This window comes from Equus przewalskii, chromosome 12, assembly GCF_037783145.1.
Source record: "Equus przewalskii isolate Varuska chromosome 12, EquPr2, whole genome shotgun sequence".
Lineage (NCBI taxonomy): Eukaryota > Metazoa > Chordata > Mammalia > Perissodactyla > Equidae > Equus > Equus przewalskii.
Genome location: NC_091842.1, coordinates 18,202,498 through 18,228,433, shown reverse-complemented (window position 1 = coordinate 18,228,433; position 25,936 = coordinate 18,202,498). Strand labels below are relative to the sequence as shown.

Here is a 25,936-nt window from a genome sequence, read left to right as displayed (position 1 = left end):
CATCTAAGCAGTTTCCTATCTGATGGGTGAGGGAGGAGAACCAGACACATACACACAGAACAAGAAGACAAAGTGGAATCCGAGAGGTGCCTTAAGAAAGGTGTAAATTGGGGCACAAATCACAGGAGTCACAGAGATAAGACCCTTTCAAGTGGAGTTGTCATTTGAGTGTAATGTGAGGTTGGCTGAATTTTCAGTGGCAGACCTGGGTTGAGCAGTTCAACGCAGGTGGAAGGATGTGCATGCGCAAAGGAACAGAAGTGCAGGTCTGCGCACACTGAGTGGTGAGCAAGTCTTCACTGCCTCGAGTGCTTTTGTTACGTACATGGAGGAAAGGCAACACTGTCTTCTTCTCTTCTTATGTTCCGTGGCTGAGGCCTGAGAATTAAATTGACACATTAACAGGAGAAAAGGTTTTTTGCTCAGGCACACAGGAGCCAATGAAGGAAGTAACAGGCTCTTTAAATGGTTAAAGACTTATACTCCTAACTTAATAGGGGGAAGGGAGGGGGAGGTTTTGGGCTTCTGGGGCCAGTAAAGTGTGGTAAATTGAATATATATGGGAAACTAAGGGAAGATAAAGGTTATTTAGTAAGGTTTGTTATGCAGATTAAGTGGTGATGTTAGTTTTTCTCCTCTTCCTGGTAAAGGGTTTTGGGGGGGGACACCTTCACAAATGGAAATTCCCTTTACCAAAGAGACTTTAATGCCCTGTTTCAGGCAGAAAGGAGGAAGACAAAGAACTCCTGTGTTTTCTGTTTCTTAATTGCCTTCAATCAAAATAATCCTTATGCCACAGTGTCATATTTTGGGGTGGCATTTTCTGATTTCCTTTGTATGTAACTGAATGCCAGGCTCTACTTTATAATATAAGCCTCATAAGGGCAGCAGGGACTGCCTTGTCCACTGCTGTGTCCTCAGTGCCTGGAACAGTGCCTGGTGCAGGACATTGGTAACTCTCATGTTCTGGGGTCCCCCAGATCCTGCTGGGAGGAGCATAATCTTCAAAGAAGCTGCTCGCCCTGGGAAAGGCACCTGAGAGGGTGGCAAGAGGGTGGTAGCCTCTGAGCATCTTTAACAGGGAGGGAAAACCAAAGCCACAGAAGAAAATGGCCCTCTTAAACCAGGTTGCAAAGGGCTTCAGCAAGCCCTCTGCAAGAGGTGGGGTGCAGGATAAATCATTAGGCTTGGCAGCTGTCCCTGGTCTGCAGCTGTGTCATGGGTCAGCATCTGTGGGCAGAGAAGGGCTGGCTGCTCCCCGGAGAGTCTCCCATTCAGGCCCTCCCTTCCCTGTAGCTTCTGTCCCCTGAGGGTCAGTGACTTGCCCGAGAAGGGAGGCAGACCCCTGTAGCCACTCCAGCCCATACTCAAACCACCCAGCATCTATCTTTAGTGTAACCTAAGCCTCTCATTCTGGACCTCTGACTCAGTGGTTCCCAAACTTGGTAGAGGGGCAGAATTTACCTGGGAGCTTTTTAAAAAACGAAGAGAAACAAACATACAGAAAAGCACAAATGTGTGTATAGTTTGATGAATTTTCCAAGTGAACGAGCTGGGTAATTCCCAGGTTGGGAAACAGAATAGCACCAACTAGCCTCTCTGAAGTCCCTCTTGTGCCCCCTACCAGTCACTACTCCCATCGCAGTCCCCCAGAGGCACCTTTCTCCCAGAGCTTCTGCTTCCTGAAACTGATGAGAGGCCCAGTGTCTATTTTGCAAAGCTGCACAGGTGGTTTATATGCATAGCTAGGTTTGGAAAATACTCCTGGAAGTCACATAATCTCTTGTTTTAAGTAGAATGAGCCGATGCTTTGCTCCTAGTCTTAGGCTCAACACCAGTAGCTGTCTGGCTGAGTTTACCTAAAGAATAGTGGGCATTTCCTGTATCTGGGGTCTGCAGAGTACATGGGTAGCAGCTCCTGGGCTCAGGAAGCTCAGCTGGTTGGTTCCAGCCCGGGCAAGCGGCCCTCCCTCCCTGGCAGGAGTTGCATGAAGAGGTATTTTTGGAAGGTGCAGGAATTCTGTAGCCATTTGGAAAATGTCTGCTCATAGGCTGGGCTGGATTCTCGTTTTAAAATGATGATGTGGCTCAGGGGCCTGACCTGGCCAGTTTTTCTGAATCTAGGGGTGGGGAAAGTGAGGAGCCATGCTCATTTTTTCCCTCTTCTTTAAACTGTATCACCATTTTCTTTTTGTCTTGAATCCCTCTATCCCACAAGCTTCAAGAGAATTGTGAGGTGTCTCCTGCAGCTCATCGGCTTTTTGATGTTCTTTGCAGGTAAGTGTTTCATCTTGTCCCGGGTCGAGTCAGTCAGGGCTTTGTGGTCACTTTAAGTCTTGTGAAAGTTTAACCCTCAATTTTCCATCAAGGATCTTTGGCTCCAGAGCCCTTACCTGCAATCTCCCTGCCCGTCCACGTATGACCCTGAGAGCCCTCCTATTCTCTTCCCTGTGGCCCTCTCTGTTTTGCCCTGGTGGCCTTCATTGATAGCTGCAGCTTTTGCTAATCATCTATCCATTCATTCACCCATCCATCATTCATTCAGTGTCAGGCCCTGTGCTGGGGACAGGACGGAGGGTTGGGCAGACAAACCATCTTCTGTCAACACTATTTCTGCCCTTAACCTTGAGAACTCCCTTTGTCCCCACTTCTCCACTTCCTCCCACAGCCGTGTCTGTGCTCTCTGAAAGATCTCTGCTCCTTCACTTGCATTGCAAACGCAGCCTGTCCTTTTCATTTTCAGTGTCCAAACCCTTTGCTTCTGATCTGCATTTCAGCTCACTTGGGCTGGGACAGAGAATAAAAAACGTAGGACCTGGTACTATTCTCTTCCCCAATTTTCCAATTCTGAGGGTCTCCTTGTCCCTTCCACCTCCCACCTCTGCCACCATCCTCTCTCCATGCCAGATCCTGGAAACGAAATGCCATGAAGGGAGATCTACTACACTTCCATCCTTCCAAAAACCAAAGCAAAGCCAACGACCCCCCAAAATAAAAGTGCTGGAGGGCTGTGCTGCCTCTTTAGTGCTTCTCAAAGCCTGAACATTCCCAGGTGTGTTGCACAGAGACTTTCCTTCCGGGAGATGAGATTACCATAGAGAGTCCTCATTTATCTTTGGCCAAGCCTTCTTCCTAGGAGATAAATCCCTGAGGCAGAAGCTGTGCAAAGGCTGGCCTAGAGGGCAGGGGCTTCTGGGCTCTTACTGGGGGGTCAGTGAGCACTTTTCCATTTCTTCTCTTTCCTTGGGCCTGCCTTGGCTGCCTAGGCTGTTTGGAAGACAAAAGCTCCCAGTCTTAGAATTGCCTGTGGGTCAGGGAGTGAAGCTATTTACGCCCTCAGGTGAGGTTATCTGAGTCTGAGCTGATCACCTGGAAGAGGTAATGCTGAGGAGGGAAAATAGATCCAGATATTGAGATCTGGATTTGCACTCAATATGAGGCTTATTAAATTACACAGTGCATCCTTCTGGAGAGTGTCTCTGAAAATCACAAGAGTGTGTGTGTGTTTGTGTACTTAAAGAAACACGAAAGGTCAGATTAGATACACTGTTTTTAACTTTGTTCTTTTCACTAAAGAGTGTATTTTGGAGGCTTTTTTCTGATTAGTACATATACTATATGGGATGCAGGTAGATTTAGAAAGCCAGAAAAGCTTGTTCCCAAATGACCCTAAGCTTTGCTTCAGATCAAGCAGCTCCTTGCTTCTGGCTGCTTTCTACAGTGTGGCCCTCGGCCACCTGAAGCTGTCTTGCTCAGGAAGACATCCTGCCACAGAACAGGCAGGGAGAAAATCTTCCTGTCAGAGTTCCCTGAAGGAATTAGTGTCCCCTGTTCTTACTGAATTCCCCATGTCAGGAATTTGTTCTCATAGTTTACTATATGAGATTATATTATATTACTAGCCCCCCACCTGGCTTCTCAATTCTTTTTTAGGACTTGTAGGTGGGTGAAGTATTGTCTGGGCAGTGTGGAGTTCATCTCAGAGAGCTGCATTCTGGTTTGTAGGGAGAGGCTGGCAGGGACAGTGTTTAGGGGATTAATGCCCCATGATGCTGGTAGTGGCTTCAGTATTACTGAGGTCACCGGGAGCTCTTTTCCTGAAGGGGTCTGGAATGCAGTGTTAAAAAGAAACAACAGACCCAAGATGGAATCACTTTTGCTAGACACCACCTAGATTTAATGCCTAACCCAACTGCAGTTTCAGCCTCTTCCAGGAGTGGAATTTTAAACCAATCAGTCTGGAATTTCCTGGTCAGCTCTAGTGAGGTAATCTGCCTGATAAGACCCTCTGCCTTCCCCCAAGGGAAGGTAACTTTGCCAGAAATAATCCACTTTTTTTAACTTCCTAGTCTCACCCTCTTTTTGCCTATAAAAACCTTCCATTTTGTACAACTCCTTGAGTATCCTTTTATTTGTTAGAAGGGATGCTGCCAGATTCATGAATCATTGAATAAAGCCACCTAGCTCTTTAAATTTACTCAGTTGATTTTTGCAGGAAGTGGAATGGGACACAGCCTCCAATGTTAAAGGACTGGATAAATGACTTTGGGGGCAGCTCTCAGGTCTATCGATAAGCAACTTGTAGATTGCTATCTCATCCCTTCCCTTTCCCCATGCTCTCTGCCTGCCGATCTTGCTCATTTCCTTTTGATGAGCTTTGTGATCCTAGTGGTCCATTTTTGCTGCCTAAGAGCAGCTTGGGTCAAATCAGATCAACTTCCTCATTTGATTTAAATGTTCCAAAGAAAAATATCATGGTGGGTATTTCTTAAAATTCCCTCAGATCAAATTGCTTACAAGATTTGGCCAAATGAATGAAAAAAAAAGAAAACAGATATACTGAGCCCTTGTTCTCAGAGAAGCACCAGAGCGTGGGGCTTTCAGAGGTTTGTTATCTCATTTGGTCTTTTTTTTAAAATAACAGCTTTATTGAGATATAATTCACATACTATACAATTTACCTACTTAAGGCACCCAATTCAATGGTTTTTAGTAGTCACGCAATTATGCAACCATTACCACAATCAATTTTAAAACATTTTCATCAATCACCCCAAAAGAAACCCTATACCTATTTGCAGTCATTTATACCATTTTTCCCCAATCCCCTATGACCAAGACATCACTAATCTACTTTATGTTTCTATGGGTTTGCCTATTCTGGACATTTCATATAAATGGACTCATACAATATATGGTCTTTTGTTGATTAGCATCTTTCACTTGCATATTTTCAAGATTCATCCACATTGTAGCAAGTATCAGAACTTCATTTTTCTGGCTGAATATTTTGTTGTATGGATATGCCACATTTTGCTTATCCATTAATCAGTTGATGCACATGTGGTTTGTTTCCACTTTATTGGCTATTATGAATAATGCTGCTATAGACTCGAGTACAAGTTTTTGCGTGGACCTCATTTGATCTTTACAGCAACTCTCTAAGGTACATATTCTACAGACCTCATTCCATAGATAACAAAACTCATCTCGAGATGGTAGACAAGAATTTTGCATATAGCTATTAGATTCTTGAGCCTATGCTTTTTCCAATCTATGCTCATAGAGTTGAAGTAATTGCTTTGACAGAAACTGGTGTGGATATGCCTTTAGGAAGGAATTGTAAATGTGAACCACTTCATTTGGGAAATTTCAGCCCTCTCCCCAACATCTCCATCCCCTCTTTGACCTTTTCTTCTTTCCCAGTCTCACTTCTTTCTTTCAGGTATCAGTTCCCCTCCCCCGTGGGCGGGACAGAATTTACTCTTACTCATTTACACTTTTGTGTGGAATGGAATATTGTGGGAATTTGATACTTGCACTTGCAAGTTATCGCCAATGAGATGAGAGCTCCTCTGCGAGCAGCGGGCACAGCGGTGGTATGTGAAGCAGTCAACAAGCAGAGGGGGGATTTCTTGGAAAAGCTCGTTTTCTTGTTCTCGCCCAGGTTTCACGGATGAAGGCCACCCACGTGGAGGGTTGGGGCGGTCGCCGCCATCTGCCAGCGGCTCCCCTCCAGCTAGGCCACGCTCACCTTTGCTCTGGCAACAACCCGCCCAAGCAGGTGGCTGCGCGGGGGTCCCCTCGGGGAGCGCGCGCACGCAGGAACGCTGGGCACCCACCCTGCCGCGACGTCAGGCCCACCCCCGCCCTCAGAGCCAGTTGGACCCAGGGCGACTCCGGGCCCCGCCTCCATCGGTGGGTAGCCAGTGGAACTCACCAATCAGAGATGCCGACACATCGTCCGGGCCGGGCGCCCGGCAGCCAATCACCGCACGCGTGTGATCCCCCGCCCGTCGGGGAGGCTGGCGGCGGGCGCTGAAGCGGCGGCGGCGGGAGTCGCTGTTGAGGCGGCCGCGGGTTCGGCGAGTGTCGGCTCTGCTCTGCGGGGCCTGGCCAGGCTGGCCGCTGCTATCGCCTGGCAGTGAGGACAGGCTCTCGGGGCGGGCGGAATGGCCCCCGCCTAGGGCGGTGGGAGAAGCGGCTGCGCCCAGGATGCTGGGGAGGCGGCGCGGCGGCTCCTCACTCATCCCAGGTAAGGGGGACGCCGCGCTCGCTGCGGCTTCACTTGGAGCGCCACCCGGGCCCCGCTGCCCTCTCGCCGCCACCCACCTGGCTCTGAGCCCCGGCCGGCTCTGTCCTGGCATCTCTCGACCCCACGTCGCCTTCTGTCCGCAGATCTCCGGGTCTGTCCTGGACAGTTGTCCAGCCCCGCACCCCCAGCACGGCCCCCACGTCCTGGCCGGGCCCGGCTCCTACACCCACCCCTTTCCCCAGCGCCAGCGTTTCTCGGTCTCCGGCTTCGCCGTGCCCCGGCTCCCGTGGTCGGCCTCCCGTCCCCTCTCCTTCCCTTCATTTTCGCGGCGCTGGCAGCGCGTCCCAGCCCCTGCAGTCTTTCGGGGCTCCTTCCGGAGATGACGCCCCCCAACCCAAAGGGATCGGACTTTTGCCCTCCCCTTTACCCGGGTTTCGCTTCCGCAGGGTCACTCCCATCCCTGTCCCTTGTACCATGTCCTCTCTATAGTTCAGTCGCACATCCCTCTCCCCTCCATGTGGCCCTGGGTCTGGCTCTTTTGCTCCCAAATGCCTTCCTTTCCCAGCTCGCCTCTTCCTTCCTCGCTTTCATCGACCACCGTCGCTAACACTTCTTCCTTTCCTTTACACTTAATTCAGACGCTTTAATACTTTCCTGAATTACAGATCTATAGTTTTGACATTTTCATTCGTCTGTAAGTGAGCTGCACCCATAACATGTAAAATGCCTTGCCCAGAGTCTGGCACACAGTAGGCCTGTCACATGGTGGGTGTCACGCATGTTAGCCTCTTCCTCTTTCTAGGCCTTTGTACTCTCCAGATGGTGGTAGCAAGGGGTCCAGTATCCAAAGGGATTTGACCTACTACCTGAAGAGTCGTATGGGAGATGGCGGGACGAATTAGTGAACTCCAAGTGTGATAAAGAGATTAGATTGTCAGTTATTTACTCAACTGCATTTATTCAGAAGAATTGAATTCTGCTATCTTTGTGTCCTATATTGTTTATATTAATTGGCTTTGTAAAGGATTCTTAGCGAGTTTTGCGATCTAATTACCCCTTTATTCCCCCTTCCCCATCTATAGCATTTACTGAACCTTTCTTTTTAGGGAAGAAAGAGCCCCTACCTCCTAATGGAAATGGCATTGTATGTAAGAAGTGTTTCAGGTGTTTCTCTCTCAGCTGACAGTGCAGTCCTGCAGTGAATTTTTATCCTTTTAAGAGCCTAGAGGAATCAGGTTTAGATTTCTTGGAATTGGCTGCTGAAGGGATCAGGAATGCTTGGGAATGAAAGTCCTGACAAGTTCTCTAAGAGTGAAAGAGGAAATAGCTACAGTTCTTTTTTAAAGAGTAAAGTGAGTTTGACTTTTAAAAATTATAAAAGCAGTATTACTGGCCTCAGGCCACTCTTGCCGCATTTGCTCTGATGATCTTCAAGCCTGGATCAATCAAACAGCTGGCTTTTTCTGCTCCTGGGATCTTCAGAGCAGGTTAGAGAAAACCGTGTAACTGAGCTGCGGTGCTCCTCTAAACTTCTGGACTCCAACTTTACTCACGCTTCCTGGAGATGTTTTGACTTTCCCCCTATGTTCTTATGTGCTGAAACCTACATGGCTATTCATAAGTTTTTGACATTCTCCTCTTTTTGTCCTATTCTTGACTTCTCTTCATTGTGTATTTTGCCTGTGAAGTAAACTTCACAGAAGAAATTGGTGGGCATCAGTCCTGAATTCTTAAGGGTTTGTAATTTTTCTGTGTGCTTGTACTTAGCTGATTTCTGATGTTTTCTTTTATCGGAGCTTTCCTTTCTAAGGCTAACATCTTTGATCTCTCCTTATATTCTCATTTTCTCAGCCTGCATACCCATCATCCAGAATAAATAAAAACCTTCCCTTGATGCTTCCCTCTGTTTTTCTCAGATTAACATGGTATTCCTTAGGGTTTCATTTTTTGTTCTTTTATCTGTTTCTCTTTAATTTCCTTATGTAGTTATACTTCCTTTTATAGCTTCAAATAGGACCTGTATATCTATGGTTTTCAAAGATGTATATTCAGTCCTCATTTTTATTGACTTTCAAGTCTTCTTTATTTTCTTCTGTCTATTGGATAACTTGGATACTTGTTCAAACTTGGCTTATCTTTTCCTTTCCTTTCCTTTTACTCATGGCACCCTCAAGCACATATACAAACACTCCTCTTATTTTAAGGTCTTCACCCTAGAATTAATTTCTTCTCCCCTCACATTGTCTATCATAGATGCTATTGTTCCTGTCGGAAATCTTTTTCTTTCTTTCCTCATTGCCAAAAGATTGCTTGAGGCCTGGGTTATGTTTTTCCGGAACAGAGTCAGTCATTTTCAACCCAGGCGCTACTGTAAAACCACCCGGGGAGCTTTTAAAGGGTAAAGATGAGGGGATTGAGAAATCCACAGAGATTCTGGTTAAGTTGATCTGGTGTGGGGCTAGACCTTGTCATTTGAAAAATGTTTCCCTTGTGACAGTAATATGCAGCTAGGCCTGAGAACTGGGCTGAGAGCTTGAAGAGGGAATGATAGAACCTCGAGGAACTATAGTATTTAACATCCTTTAAAAATCATGATAAATGTCACTTTTGTTGGCATGGTTAGTTGCTTACTTTCCTGGTACTTTGTACATGTACCTAGTAAAGTACTTATCACATTTTGTTTAAATTATTTCTCATGAGCCCATTTTTCTCATGACTAGGAGTTCCCTTGAAGTCTGGGATCGTGCTTAAAGGTGAACTACTGTTTGTTGTACACTGCTTCCAAGACTTCTGACACCAAATATGTGGATTTTCCCCCTCATATTAAGCAACTCTCTAACTCTTTGGACACCAACTGGGTGTCCTACAATTTGACTTAATTATGACCCTACCTGGAGTTAGTGCAGACCCCACAGATTAAGGGCTCTGTCCCACAAGACTGCTGCCCACTACAGAAGATAGTTGAAAGTCCCAGGATGTGACCTATACTTTTGACCAACTGACTATAAATTGGGGCTTCCCACAACCGCCTCTTCAGTTGATAATTTGCTAGAATGGCTCAGAGAGCTCAGGAAAGCTCTTTACTCACCATTACCAATTTACTATAAAGGATATAACCTCAGGAACAGCCAAATGGAAGAGATGCATAGGGCAAGGTTTGTGGGAGGGGGTGTGGGGCTTCTAAGAACTTCCATGCCTTCTCTGGGTGCACCATCCTCCCAGCACCTTCATGTGTTCACCAAACTGGAAGCTCGCTCTCTGAACCTTCAGTTAGAGTTTTCATGGAGGCTTCATTATATAGGCATAATTGATTAAATCATTGGGCCGCTGGTGATTAACTCAACCTACAGCCCCTTTCCCCTTCTCAGAGGTCAGGGATTAGTCGCTCTGGCAACCAGCCCCATCTACCAAGATATGGTTGAAAGGGGCTTGTTATGGATAACAAAAGATGCTCCTCATCTCTATCAAGAAATTCCAAGGGTTTTAGGAGCCTCTGTGCCAGGAACCAGGAACGAAGACCTAATATCTACTCCACAATAATTCTTATTATATCACAGTATCACTATGCCTTATTTATCTTTTCATCACTGCCTTGCACAGTACTTGATATATTTTAGAAACTTGATAAAAATTGGTTGAATGAATCAGTTGGTAAATAATGTAAAATCCATCTTGAATTCATGGTTTTGCAAGTTGACCAGCTGTTTCTTTCTTGGCTGCTTAACAGGTCACTAGTCATACTTGCGTAGTCATTCTTGTTTTAAACCCACACACAGTTCATAAATTAGAGTGGATTAAGATAAATACTGTTTGGTCTTATGATTTGGCTTTTAAGGTAGTTAAACGATGACAGTGTTAAAGAGGTTCATTCGGTCTTCCTCTTTAACAGATGATATTTAAAATATACTTTATTTCAGGGGCAAGCCCTGTGGCCCAGTGGTTAAGTTTGCATGCTCCCCTTCTGCGGCCCAGGATTTCGCTGGTTTGGATCCTGGGTACTGACATAGCATCACTCATCAGGCCACACTGAGGTGGCGTCCCACATAGTAGAGCTAGAAGGATCTACCATTAGAATATACAACTACGTACTGGGAGGCTTTGGGGAGAAGAAGACAAAAAAATAAAAGTAAAATAGACTTTATTTCAGATGGTTGAAGCACATATATCTTTTACCTTTTTTAAACAAATAGATCTGATTTTAGTCTCATAAGCTTTGGAATTTTTAACTAGAACAAAAACTGTCAAATTGATAAAAGATCTTGAACAGTGGCAGAACTATTTCTTTTTAACTAAGAATTAGGGAAGTAGGGAATATGCATTACACCATATATCTATATGATTGGCATTGGTGGTGGCGAGGGGGAAAATCTATAATTCCCAAATATTTAGTTAGTGTTATAAGAAAAACCTTATATTGCTCATATATTGTTATCATCATATTTTGTGGTTCTTCAGAGCTAAGATATAAACTATCACTTGTTGGTCTGCTTTTTTTTTATTTTTAGTTTTTTTAGGAAGTTTAGCCCTGAGCTAACATTTGCTGCCAATCCTCCTTTTTTTGCTGAAGAAGACTGGCCCTGAGCTAACATCCATGCCCATCTTCCTCTACTTTATATGTGGGACGCCTACCATGGCACGGCTTGCTGAGCGGTGCCACGTCCACACCCGGGATCCGAACTGGCGAACCCTGGGCCGCGGGAGCGGAATGTGCGAACTTAACCGCTGCTCTACCAGGCTGGCCCCTGTTGGTCTGCTTTTGTTCTTTAGTTTTCTTAAGATTTTTGTCAGCTCTTTCTCTTTATAGAATTTGCGATTGACAGTTCTTTCAGCATTTGGACAATATTGTGACTTCCTTTAGACCTCCATGATTCAGATGAGAAATCCTCTGTCACTGGAATTCTTGTTTTCCTGTAGGTAATGTATCCTTTCTCCTGGCTACTTTAAAGGTTTTTTCTTTGTCTTTGGTTTTCAGAAGTTTAGTTGTGATACATCTTTGCATGGATTTCTTTGGGTTTATCCTGTTTGGAGTTCTGTTAGCTTCTTGAACTGTGAGTTAATGTCTTATGCCAAATTTGGGATGTTTTCGGCCATTTATTAGAATAATTTTTCAGTGCCACTCTCTTCTTTCCTTCTGTGACTCTGATGATAAAAATGTTAGATCCTGGGGCTGGCCCCGTGGCCAAGTGGTTAAGTTCACACGTTCCGCTGCAGGCGGCCCACTGTTTCGTTGGTTCGAATCCTGGGTGTGGACGTGGCACTGCTCATCAAACCATGCTGAGGCAGCATCCCACATGCCACAACTAGAAGGACCCACAACGAAGAATATACAACTATGTACTGGGGGTCTCTGGGGAGAAAAAGGAAAAAATAAAATCTTTAAAAAAAAAAAAGTTAGATCCTTTGTTATTGTCCCACTGAGCATGAGGCTTCATTATTTTTTTTCTCTTAACAAATTGTGATTTTTTTTTAAAGATTGGCACCTGAGCTAACATCTGTTGCCAATCTTCCGTTTTTTTGTTTTTTCCTTCTCCCAAAGCCCCCCAGTACATAGTTGTATATTCTAGTTGTGAGTGCCTCTGGTTGTGGCATGTGGGACACCGCCTCAGCGTGGCCTGATGAGCGGCACCATGTCCGTGCCTAGGATCTGAACCAGCGAAACCCTGGGCCACCAAAGCAGAGTGTGCGAACTTAACCACTCAGCCACAGGGCCGGCCCCTATGTTTTTTTTCAGGACTGTCTTTTTTTCCTTTGTTGTTCAGACCGGGTACTTCCTATTGTTCTACTTCCAGTTTTAAGTTCAACTCATTCTTCTGTCGTATTTATTGTGTTTTTGAGCCCACCTAGTGATTTTTGTTATTGTGTTTTTCAGTTCAGTAATTTCCATTTGGTTCTTTTCTTTATCTTCTACTTCTGTGGTAAGATTTTCTATTTTGTCATTTGTTTCAGGAGTATATTTCTTTGCTCATTAAAGCATGATAGCTGCTTTAAAATCCTTGTCAGATAATTCTACCATCTGATTCATCTTGGTTTTAGCATGTGTTAATTGTCTTTGTTCATTTAAATTGTGATTTTCTTTGGTCTCGGTATGATGAGTGACTTGATTGTATCCTGGACGTTTTTGATATTTTGTTAGGAGACTCTGGATCCTATTTAAACCTTCTATTATTAAATCTTTTAGTGGGCAGTCACCCTAAAAGGTTTAATGTGTAGGTCGTAGCCGAATTTTTTTTTTGGTAATAGCTTTAATTCACATATCATACAGTCACCCATTTAAGGTGTAAAAATTTTTGGTATATTTACAAAGTTGTGCATCCATTAGTATAATCAATTTTAGAACATCTTCATTACCCCACAGAGAAACTGTACACTCCTTACCTGTCACCCCCAACTCTTCTGCTTGTCATCTGCTCCATCCCTAGGCAACTGCTAATCTATTTTCTGTGTCCATAGATTTACCTACTCTGGACATTTCATATAAATATAATCATACAGTATATGGTCCTTTGTTGCTGATTTCTTTCACTTAGCATAATGGTTTCAAGGTTCTTCCATATTGTAGAATGTCCCAGTATTTTGTTTCTTTTTATTGCCAAGTAATATTCAATTTTATGGATATACCACATTTTATTTATCCATTAATCAATTGATGGGTCTTTGGATTATTTCTACTTTTTGGCTGTTATGAATAATGCTGTTATGAACATTTGTGTGTAAGTTTTTGTGTGGACATATTTTCATTTCTTTTGGATATATACCTAGGAGTGGAATTACTGGGTCATAGAACTTTAGGTCTAACATTTTGAGGAACTGCCAGATTGTTTTCCAAAGTGGCAGCTCCATTTTACATTTCTACCAGCAATGAAGCAGTGTATGATGGATCCAGTTTCCCCACATCCTTGCCAACACTTCTTATTTTCTGACTTTTTGATTCTAGCCATCCTAAGGGGAGTGAAGTATCTCATTATGGTTTTGATTGCATTTCCCTGATAGATAATGATGTTGAGCATCTTTTCATGTGCTTTTTGGCTATTTGTATATCTTTGGAGAAATCTCTGTTCTTTTGCCCGTTTTTAAATTGAGTTATTTATCTTTTTATTGTTGAGTTATAAGATTTCTTTATATATTCTGGATACTAGACCCTTATCAGATATATGATTTGCAAATATAATTTTCCCATTCTATGGGTATCTTTTCACTTTCTTGATGGTGTTCTTTGAAGCACAAAGATTTTTAATTTTGATAAAGTCTAATTTATCTATTTTGTTGTTGTTGTTGCTTGTGTTTTAGGTTTCGTATTTAAGAAACCATTGCCTGGGGGCTGACCTGGTGGCATAGTGGTTAAGTTTGCGTCCTCTACTTCAGCAGCCTGAGGTTCACAGGTTCAGATCCCGGGCATGGACCTACACACTACTCATCAGGCCGTGCTGTGGCAGCATCCCGATAGAGGAAGATTGGCACAGGTGTTAGCTTAGTGACAATCCTCCACAAGCAAAAAGAGGAGGATTGGCAGTGGATGTTAGCTCAGGGTAATCTTCCTCACCAAAAAAAAAAAGAGAAAGAAAAAAAGAAAGTATTTCCTGATCCAAGGTCATGAAGACTTACCCTCTGTTTTCTTCCAAGAATTTTATAGTTTCAGCTCTGACATTTAGGTATTTGATCCATTTTTGTGAATTTTCTATATGGTGTGAGATAGAGGTCCAACTTCATTTTTTTGCTTGTAGATATTCAGTTGTCTAAGTACCACGTATTGCAAAAAGTATTCTTTCCCGCTTTTAATTGTCTTGGCACCTTTGTCCGGTTGGAATTTTGATGATATCATTGAACCCATAGATCAATTGGGGGAATATTGCCATCTTAACAGTGTTACTCTTCCAATCCATGAACATGAAATATCTTTTCATTTATTTAGATCTTCTTTGATTTCTCTCCATAATATTTTCTAGTATTCAGCATACAAGTCTTGCAATTTTGGTAAATTTATTCATTAATATTTTATTCTTTTGATGCTATTGTAAATGGAATTACTTTCTTAATTTTGTTTTTGGATTGTTATTGCTAGTATATAGAAATACGGTTGAATTCTGTATATTAGTCTTGTATCTTGCAACCATACCAAACTCATTAAATAGTTCTGATAGTTTTTTAGTAATTTACTAGAATTTTATATGTACACAAATATCATCCCTGCAGAGAGAGAGTCTTTCTTCTTCCTTCCAATCTGGATCCTTTTAATTTACTTTTCTTGCCTAATTGCCCTGGCTAGAACCTCTTATCCAGTATTGAATGGAAGTGGGGAGAGTGAACATCCTGTCTTTTTCCTGACCTTAGGGGGAGTCATTAAGTATGAAGTTAGCTGTGGGTTTTCTTAGATGTTCTTTTTCAGGTTGGTGATGTTCTCTTCTATTTCTAGTTTATTCATTGTGTTTATCCTAACTGAGGGTTATAACAACACAGGAAAAGGTATTAGATTTTGTCAAATGCTTTTTCAGTGCCTATTGAGATGATGATGTGGTTTTTGTCATTTTTCTGTTAATATGGCGTTTGGCATGGATTGATTTTCATTTATTGAAACAACCTTGCATGCCTGGGATAAATTACCCTTGGTCATGGTTTGTGATCCTTTATATATGTTGCTGGATTTCTGTTTGCTGGTATTTTGTTGAGGATTTTTGCATTTACATAAGTATTTGTAGTTTTGTTTTCTTACAGTGTCTTTGGTTTTGGAATCAGGGAAAACTGGACTTGTAGCATGAGTTGGGAAGTATTCCTATCTTTTCTGTATTTTGGAAAAGTTTGTTAAGAATTGGTGTTCATTGTTAATGTTTGGTAGAATTCACAAATGAAGCCATCTGGTCCTGAGCTTTTCTTTGTGGAAAGTTTTTGACTACTAATTCCATCTCTCTCTAGCTTTATTGAGATTATTTCTTTCTGAGTTGATTTTGGTAGTTTGTGTCTTCTAGGAACTTGTCCATTTCATCTAGATTATGTACTTGATTAAGTTACAGTTGTTTATAGTATTCCCTGTACAGGCACACCTCGTTTTATTGTGCTTGTGTTATTGTACTTCACAGATACTGAATTTTTTACAAGACCCTCCACCAGCAAGAGGATTATGACTTGTTAAAGGCTCAGATGATAGTTAGCATTTTTTAGCAATAAAGTATTTTTTACTTAAGGTATGTACATTGTTGTTTTAGACATAATGCTATTGCACACTTAATAGACTGTAGTGTAAACTTAACTTTTGTATGCACTGGGAAACCAAAAGATTTATGACTCACTTTATTGCGATATTCATTTTATTGTGGTGGTCTGGTACCAAAGTGGCAGTATCTCCAAAATACGCCTGTAATTCTTTATAATTATTTTTATTTAGTGAGGTTGGTAGTAATTACTGATCTTAGTAATTTGAGTCTTCTCTCTTTTGTTCTTGCTTAATCTAGCTCAATGATTGTCAATTCTGTTAGTCTTTTCAAAGAACCAACTTTTGTTGATTTTCTCTTTGCTATTCTTTATTGTATTTATTTCACTGTAGTCTCATTATTTCCTTCTGTCTGCTGGCTTTGGGTTTAGTTTGCTCTTCATTGTCTAGTTTCTTAAGATGGACAAGTAGGTTGTTGATTGAGATTTTTTTAATTGAGGTGTAATTGACATATAGCATTGTGTAAGTTTAAGGTGTACAGCATGTTGATTTGAGATCTTTTTACTATAGGTGTTTACAGCTATAAATTTCCCTCACGGCATGACTCTTGCTGCTTTTGCTATGTCCTGTAATATCTCAAAGTATTTTCTAACTTCCCTTGCAGTTTCTCCTTTGGCTCGTTGGTTTCTTAAGAGAGTGGTGTTTAATTTTCACATATTTGTGAATTTCCCAAACTTCTTTTCTGTTATTGTCTTCTAAGTTTATTCCATTGTGGTTGGAGAATATACTTTGTTTGATTTCAATTCTTTACATTTATTGAACTTGTTTTATGGTCTATTCTAGAGAATGTTCCATGTGCACTTGAAAATGGTATATATTCTGCTATTGTTGCCTGGAGCATTTTATAGATGTTTGCTAGGTCTGCTTGGTTTGTAGTGTTGTTCAAGTCTTCTGGGTTTTTTTGCTGATCTTTTGTCTTGTGGTTTTATCCATTATTGAAGGTACACTTTTGAAGTTCCCAACTATTATTGTTGAATTGTTTGTTTCTCCCTTCAATTCTCAGTTTTTGCTTCTTGTGTTTGGGGGTTCTGTTAGGTGCATATGTTTATAATTGTTATATCTTCTTGATGGATTTGCCCTCTTGTAAATATAAAATATCCTTTGTCTCTAGTAACAGTTTTTATCTTAAAGTTTACTGTATCTCATGTTAGTATAGCTATTCCAGAGTCTTGGTTACTATTTGCATGGTGTATCTTTTTCCTTCCTTTTGCTTTTAGCCCTTTTGGTCTTTGAATCTAAAGTGTGTATTGTAGAGAGCATATATTTGAATGATTTTTTTTTGTTTTGGTCCATTCTGCCAATCCCTGCCTCTTGAGAGTTTAATCCTTTTACATTAATGTAATTACCAGTACATTAGGATTTATATTTGCCATCTTGCTATTTGCTTTCTATATGTCTTATGTCTTTTTAGTGTCTCTACTCCTCCATTAGTGCCTTTGTATTAAATATTTATATTAAATATTTTTTAGTATATATTTTAATTGGCTTGTTATTGTTATTTCTTTTATCACAACTTTTCTTTATTTTCCTGGTGATTATAATTAATATGGCAAAACAGTCTACTTCAGATTTATACCAACTTAATTTCAGTAGTATGCAGAAACTTTGCTTTAATAAAGTTCTGTTCAGTTCCCTTTCCTCTGTGCTCTATTGTCATTCAAATTACATATTTTACGTTAAAAACCCATTAACAGTTTTTTTTTTTCTTCTTCTTCTCCCTAAAGCCCCCTGGTACACAGTTGTATATTCTAGTTGTGAGTGCCTCTGGTTGTGCCAAATGGGATGCCACCTCAACATGACCTGATGAGTGGTGCCTTGTCCACGCCCAGGATCTGAACTGACGAAACCCTGGGCTACCAAAGTGCAGTATGCGAACTTAACCCCTAGGCTGCGGGGCTGGCCCCCCTTATCAGTTTTATGATTATTGCCTTATGCAGTTGCCATTTAAATAGGAAAAGGAAAAAATTACAAACAAAAATATGTTTATACTGTCTTTTATATTTGTGTCGTTGTCTTTATTGGTGTTTATTTCTTCATGCGGATTTGGGTTACTGACAAGTGTGATTTCACGTCAGTATTAAGAACTCCCTTTATTTTTCATACAGCAGCTCCTCCAGCGATGAATTCTCTCAGTTTTGTTTATTGAGGATGTCCTAATTTCTTCCTTCATTTTTGAAGGATAGTTTTACTGGATATAGAATTCTTGATTGATAGTCTTTATCTTTTAGCACTGTGAATATGTCATCCCACTGCTTCTGGCCTCTGTGGTTTTTCGTAAGAAGTCAGCTGTTTATCTTCCTGAGGATTTTTTATGTGATGAGTTGCTTTTCTCCTGTTGCCTTCAAGATCCTCCGTCTTTGACTTGTGACAATTTGACTATAATGTGTCTAGGTGTACATCTCTTTGAGTTTATCCTACTTGATGTTTATCTAGTTACTTGAATGTTTACATTAATGTTTTTCATTGAATTTAGGATGTTTTCAGCCATTTATTTATATACATTTGATTTTTTCCTCTTCATGTCGCCTTCTGAGACTTCTATTAGGCATATTTTGGTATGCTTGATGATGTCTAACAGGTCTGAGGCTGAGTTCATTTTCCTTCATTCTTTTCTTGTTTCTCCTATTTTTCAGACTGGGAAATTGATCTGTCTTTAGGTCTGCTGATTCTTCTGCTAGCTTAAGTTTGCTGTTGAACCACTTAGTGAATTTTTTATTTCAATTATTCTACTTTTCAACTCTAGAGTTTCCATTTGGTTGTTTTTCTTTTTAATAATTTTTATCTCATTGATACTTCCTATACAGTGAGAAATCACTCTCATAATTTCCTTTAGTTCCTTAGACATGGTCTCCTTTAGTTCTTTGAACATATTTACAATTGCTGATTTAAAGTCTTTGTCTAGTAAGTCCAACGTCTGGGCTCCCTCAGGGGTAGTGTCTATTGACTGCCTTTTTCTCCCTGTGTAGAGACCATCCTTTCTTGTTTCTTTTTGTGTCTCATAGTTTTTTGTTGAAAAATGGACATTGTGAATACAGTCATGCACTGCATAATGACATTTCAGTTAATTGACCACATATATGACAGTGGTCCCATAAGATTAGTCCTATATTGCCTAGGTGTATAGTAAGCTATACTATCGAGATTTATGTACATATACTCTGATGTTTGCACAATGATTAAATTGCCAAATGATGCATTTCTCATAATGTGTTCCTGTTGTTAAGCGATGCATGACATTAATATAACATGGCTACTCTGAAAATCCCCTCTATCCTAGAGTTTGTTGTTGTTGCTACTTGCTTTGTTACTTTTTGGGACTAATTCTGTAAAGTCTGTATTCTTTGTCCTGTGTAACCACTGAAGTCTCTGATTGGCTAGCTTGGTGGTCAGCTAATGATTGGACAGATTTCATTAAATACCTTGAACTGTTAAATATCTTGCTGAGGGGCTGTGTGTATGTGAGTGTTTGTGTGTGTGTTATGGCTGCCTTCATGCACCAGCAGTTTACACTGTGCCTTAGCCTTCACTTCCTGCTTGTATAGAACATCAAGGTCAGCCAGAGGTGAGAGATTAGGGCCTTCCCAGGTCTTTCCTGGGCATGTACATGCCCTCTGAATTCCCAAGAATATATTGGAGCTTTTCTAAGCCCCCTCTCTATACATTTTATTCCTCAGTTTTTCCTTTTAAATTTTTTGATCAATGTCCTATTAGTTCCAACTGTTATTGCCACTGCAGACAGCTGTGATGTTAAACAATTGCCTCTGATTATTTTTAACAAATGTCTTGGGAATAGGATTATTCACGTTGAGGGTGCTCTCATTTAGGTCCAATAAAGATAAGCCCTAAGAACGAAACTTTTCCATTGAGCTGCTAGACAGGTTAAGTAGTGGCAGTTCTTTGGAGATATGGTTTAAGGGGGAGCTCCTAACGTCTTCTGCCCCTTTAAGTGGCTTTGGGCTGCTGTGGTTCACAGCTACCATGTTTGCAGGTTCTTGGTTTCCAGGGCTTCCACGGAGTTGGGAGGGGGAATAGGGCAAATTAAAATAGTATAAAGCTCACTCTGCTTACTGGCAGTCAGCTGTTTTTCTTGAATAAACATTTCTCGGACTGTTGCAAGCCTTTGGTTAATTTTCAGGTTTCTGAAAAAGTTGATTTTGACCACTTTTGCCAGTGTTCTCATTAACTTTTATGGAGGATCAGACTTTGGAGGTCCTTACTCTGCCATGATGGATATGCTTCCTCCAGTCTTTTCTTACAGTTACGTGCTAGAAGGGGTTCATGCATTACATTTTGGAAGATTTCTTTAGGTCATTGACAATTCTGAGATTATACAATTCTGTTTTTTTCAGCTTTGTTTACTATTATTCTCCTGCACTCTGGCTAAGCTAACTAGTTAATATTTTATGAATATGTGCTGTCCTCTCTTCCACTTTGAGACTTCCTGTTATCTTATTTTCTTCGCTGAAAACACTCTCTTCCCTCACTCCTACAATAGGAGTCCTTCTTATCTTCTAAGGTTCATTATGATGTCATTTTCTTCATATAGCCTTTTATGAGCCCATGGATGTGTAATCCTTAATTGAAATTCTTGTATGTCCTTTTTTCATACTTTTTGTATGACCTTCTTATCTCATGTATAGTTTCTTTTCTTCTCCCCCAGCTAACTTGCTAGTTCTTTGAAGGAAATGATGTATCATGCTCATTTATATGCTCAATAAAAGTTTAATTGAAGTAAGTTTTCTTAGCAAAAATGTTCCACATTTTAGACGTCGTTACCGGGGATTGCATTTTACTCACTTGTTATTGAACTGAAGGAAATTGCATAATCTGGAAAAATAAAATAACAATACATGGTTGTACACATACTATATTATTTAATCCTTGGAAAGGTAAGAGAAAATAAGACAAAAATCAAAGATTTGATGCCAGCTTTTTATAGAAAATATCAAAGAATTCCAGTTCTGAGTGACTGTGTCAGAGGGGTAATTTCTCATGACAGAAGTTGGAACTTATATGTGAGAGTGACTGTGCTAAAGCAAAACCAAACTGATAAAACCACTTGCCATTCGAATTTCTAGCCTCTATATTATGTCTGTTATCTCTTAGGACCAGATCCAGTTCTCCATTCTTAATCTTGCCTAGATGACATCTTTAGGGACTAGCAGAAAGTGTGCAGATATGCATGCCCTCATTTATGTAAACGAAGCATAATGCATATATGGACTTAGAGTCTCTTCTATTATTCTGATTAGATCTGATGTGATCATAATAGAATAATTCAAAAGCTAGGTATATTTTTTAAATCATATGCTAATGAAAGCCTTATAAATGCTAATGAAAGCTTCATTTGCAACATACTTGTTGCATACATGGCTTTTTGTTCATGCCAAGCCTAATGTCTGGGAAGCACCATAGAATAGCTATCATAGTTTTAGAGTCAGACCTGGATTCCAACTGGGTCAATAATTTGCCAAGTATCGATACCTTAAGTGAGTTACTTATCCTTTCTGAGCTTCAGTTTCCTCATATGTAAAATGACTCTTAAGACAGAATGTTCCTTTATCTTCTGATTTGTTGCAGTGAGCCTAAGGGATTACAAAATAATAAGATTCTGATTTATTCATCAGTGAGAGTGTAAAATGATAGAGGCAGATGAAATAGACTGATCAATAAAGAGAATGGATTAGAAGAGCAATGGTCAGAGGGGGAAAACCAACAGTGAACTTTGAACTTTAGTCTTTCTAAATATGGTCAAACCATATTTTAAGACTCAAGAGAAAAGAGCAGTTTTCTAATCATAGGAAAGTGTTAGCTGTCTTGGTTTTGGTGAGAAAGTTCTGGTGGAGTCACTCAATATGCATGTAGCATTTATGTTATACGCTATGGGGAAAACTGAAAACGATAAGATATAGCCAGTACCTTCCAAGAACTCACAACTAATTTAATTATACTCAGAACCTAGTTACATTCACTTATTGGCTATCAAGAATCCATTAACTCATTTAAAAGTCCTCACTTTCAAGGAGTTCACAATCTAGTGAAAAAACAGACAAATTAACCATATAATGCAAGAAGTAATATGATATGGGTAAGTACAAGGGCACTAGGAAGGACACCTATGTCATGCGAGTCAGGAAAGCTTCCTAGAAGAATCGCATTGAAGCTGAATATTGAAGGATGAGTGGGAGTTATGAGTAAGAGAGGCTGCAGAGGGGCTGGTCCGCTGGTGCAGCGGTTAAGTTCGTGCATTCTGCTGCTCTGTGGCCCGGGGTTCACCAGTTCGGATCCCGGGTGCAGACATGGCACCCTTGGCACGCCATGCTGTGGTAGGCATTCCACGTATAGGGTGGAGGAAGATGGGCATGGATGTTAGCTCAGGGCCAGGCTTCCTCAGCAAAAAGACGAGGATTGGCAGTAGTTAGCTCAGGGCTAATCTTCCTCAAAAAAAAAAAAATTAAAAAAAAAGATGCTGCAGATTGTTCAAAACGAAGACAGTGTTGTGTGAGAGTTTGTGTAGGGGGGTGTTGGCAATGGGGAGTGATGAAAGAAGAGGCCAAGGGGCAGGCAACAGCTAGATTGTGAAGGGCCTTGTATGTTATGGCGAGGATTTTTTTCTGGAAGAAGTAGAAAGTCAGGAAAGAGTTTTAAGCAGGGGAGTGTCATAAGTATATTTGTGTTTTAGAAGGATCATTCCTGAAACAGGATAGTGAATGAACTGACTGAAGGAAGTCAGAGAGTACCAGTTAGGAGGCTGTGGAGTTATTCTTGTAAGAGAGAATGAGGGTGAGGATTAAAGCCATGCCAGCAGGAGAAGAAACAGGAGAATAGATCCAAGAGATATGGAGGAGGAAGAATTGACAGGACTTCACCAGTTACCTATGGAGAAGTTAAGGGAGAAACTACATAAAGGCGTCCAGACTTTGAGCTCGGGCATCTGGGAGGAAGTGGTTCATTGACCAGTAGAGGAAATAGAAGAGGAGGACAGAGTTACTAGGGAATAGATAATTCTGTTTGGTGTTCCTTGAATTTGACATGCCAGTGGAGCATCCAGATGGAGTTGTCCCTTAGTCTTTGAATGGTCAGGTCTGAGATTTGGGATGGAATTGTTGGTTGCAAATAGATTTGACAGACATCAGAATATAAGCAGGGGGTGACAGTAGATAAAGCATGGTTGAATGTAGGAGTGTGGATGAGGGGACCCAATACCATAAATTAAATAATATTTAGTCACTGTTTTGTGATGTTTGCCTTTGAAACATTAAATTTATATACATAGTTGAGGCTGCTTTTTTTCTGGGCTTTCTATTTTGTTTGTTTGATTACTGTTAGTATCATAACAGTTAAAAAATATTTTTGTTAAATACTTTAATATCAGTATGGTTCTTGGAAAAAAATGTCTTGGAAAAACTTTTCCCCACCAGCTGTGAATTTTGTAGATTCAATTAAAAAAACCCTGGTGGGATAATGATTGGATTGCAAAATTCTATTGTGGCTTCCAGATTACTTTGTTTTTATGTATTTGTAGTTCCTTGTTTCATTTTTGACATTTACTTGTTGACCATTAGCTTTGTTTCAGATTATTCTATAGGTATTTTAAGGAGATGTAAGAGAGGTTTCACTAGGTGCTTATTCACCTGTAAATTCACTTGTTAAATTTTGTCTGATGAATGGGTTTTAATTTGTGCTTGAAAGGGGCTTATCCTCTAGTGGGGTAAACCAACCACAATACAGTGTATGAATGTGCAAACCAATGTGTTTTTGCCAAGTGCTTGAGGTTACGGGAGAGGGGACAATTAATTTTGGGGGAAGGGGGATGGGAAAAGAGCACTGAAGAGGTGTGTATGAAAGGGAGAAGGGCGTGACACAGGAGGCAGCAGCATGAGCAGAGGCCAGGTGTGGAGGTGCCAGTGTGGATGGGGAGGGGTACTGTAGGGGGCAGGCTGCATGGGGGGAGTGCTGAGAGTTGAAGTTGGAGATGAGCAGAAGTCAGTGTATGAAGGATGCCACAGGCCCTTGTTCATTAAAAGTCCTTTCAGGAACCAGCCTAGTGGCACAGCACTTAAGTTCACACGTTCTGCTTCAGAGGCCCAGGGTTCGCTGGTTCGGATCCTGGGTGCAGACATGGCAGCGCTTGGCAAGCCATGCTGTGGTAGGCGTCCCACATATAAAGTGGAGGAAGATGGGCATGGATGTTAGCTCAGGGCCAGTCTTCCTCAGCAAAAAAAAAGGAGGATTGGCAGTAGTTAGCTCAGGGCTAATCTTCCTCAAAAAAATAAATAAATAAATAAATAAAAGTCCTTTCACATGTTATCTACTTGATTGTCATAGCAGCACTGAAAGAAAAGAGAACTTGCAGGTATTCCTTTATCTTTTGCATTTTTCTCTCCAATCTTACTTCTTTTTGTAATTTCTACTCTAATCATGTCTGGAGAAGAGTTTGATTATCATTATTCCTATTTTACGGATGAGGGAACTGCTGCTCAGTGGTTTGTCTAGTTCCAGATGGCTAAGAAAAAACTGATTTCAGGTGAGAGCTCAGATCTTCTGACTGATCTACTAGGCTTCTTTTTCATTAATTCGATGCCATCTTCTTCTCTCCTTTTCCTGTTGTGGTTACTTTTAATTTTAAAAGTTAGGAGGTTGGTAGAAAAATTGCATAATTGAATTACTGAATGAGAGTATATAATTGAAGCAAATTTGCTTTCTTTTCTTTGTGTTCCTTCTCATGAGTGGTTTAAACAGACAATAAACATGAGTGAAGAATCTAGAAGAGTGACCTTCTGATTTACAGGTCTGAGAAGGTTACAACTTGGTAACTTAAACTTTTTATTTTGTTTGATTTCATTTTAACTCTTTATTATGAAAATTTTCTAATGTATCCAAAAATAGAAAATTATATTGAATTCTCAAGTATCCATCATTCAACTTCAACAGTTATTCCTTATAGCCATCTAATCTCATATATAACCCCGCTTCCTACACACACATCTGCCCTCAGATATTTTTGAATCAATTCCCAGACATTGTTTCATTTAACTTGAGCTATTAAAAATGTTATGCTTGAGTTTAACTTGTGCTCTTGTCTCTCTTTGTGTCCTAGGCATTAGCCCCAGTTCTTAGTATTTGACCAGCTCTTTTTGCTTCTTCTTTTTTTTCTTTTTTTTGAGGAAGATTAGCCCTGAGCTAACTACTGCCAATCCTCCTCTTTTTGCTGAGGAAGACTGGCCCTGAGCTAAGATCCATGCCCGTCTTCCTCTAGTTTGTATGTGGGACGCCTACCACAGCATGGCTTTTGTCAAGCGGTGCCATGTCTGCACCCGGGATCCACACTGGTGAACCCTGGGCCACCGAGAAGTGGAACCTGCACACTTAATCGCTACGCCACTGGGCCAACCCCTCTTTTTGCTTCTAACCATGGAGTTTAATTGAAAACGAAATCCCAGTACACTGCTGCTTCAGAAAGATAGCTCCTGGGGGAAGGACAAAAGGGAAAAGGGTGTAGGGGAGGAGGACATTTCCTCTCCCCAAATGGGGGTTCGTCTGGCCGGAGAACGAATTAAATTCACATGAGACAGAATAGCAAGAGAAAATTAAACAAAGCTTTATGAGGAACCATGGCCCGGGGCCTTTCTTCCCGAAGGAAGAAAGGGCACCGAAGAAGTGGGGTGCACACAGTGGTTATCTACCCCCAAACGGGGTGTTTCGCATGTGATTGAAATGTCCCTCCCACAATAGTCACAAGATTGCCATGTCGGCACAGTGCTTGATGGACACAGCAGGTAATGGTCTGCTATCTCGGTGGGCGTAGCAGGAGGCAAGTCTATGTCTGGAGCTGGGCGGTCGCAGGTGAGCGCAGCAATCAGTTCCTAGCCTAAGGAAAGATGCTTAATCCTTAAGGAATGCCAACGTTGGGAGGGGCAGGGAAGTCAGTTACAGGAGGTTACCAGACTAGCACAATAAAATGCAGATTTTAAGTCCTTGCCTTTGGTATTGATTAAGAGTTTTTGGAGAGTAGGTCATCTCCTTTCTTCTTCCTGGTACAGAGAGGGAGGCACCTTTTACAGATATTTACCTTACAAACGTAAACGTGTCCTAACAAAGGGCAAGTTCCATTCCTCAGAGCCTCCTTCCCTGTCCCAGTTTATCAAAAGCAATCAACCTCAAATAATCCTGATGCCAAAGAGACATATCTTGGGGTG

The 25,936-nt window shown here is 41.2% G+C and overlaps 1 protein-coding gene across 17 annotated transcripts in view; it reads left to right on the top strand.

The window, feature by feature from the left end:
* Window positions 1-2,028: 2,028 nt before the first annotated feature.
* TPST1 (tyrosylprotein sulfotransferase 1) overlaps window positions 2,029-25,936 on the top strand; it is a 187,923-nt gene continuing 164,015 nt past the window's right edge. For 10 of the 17 annotated variants that reach the window (XR_011524735.1, XR_011524736.1, XR_011524733.1 and 7 more), the window contains exon 1: window positions 6,395-6,535. The gene's annotated coding sequence lies outside the window, so the exon portion shown is untranslated. Of the gene's footprint in view, window positions 2,278-6,281; window positions 6,536-25,936 lie in introns of those variants that run through there. The other 7 variants (XR_011524737.1, XM_070567855.1, XM_070567846.1 and 4 more) reach the window with 5 other exon arrangements.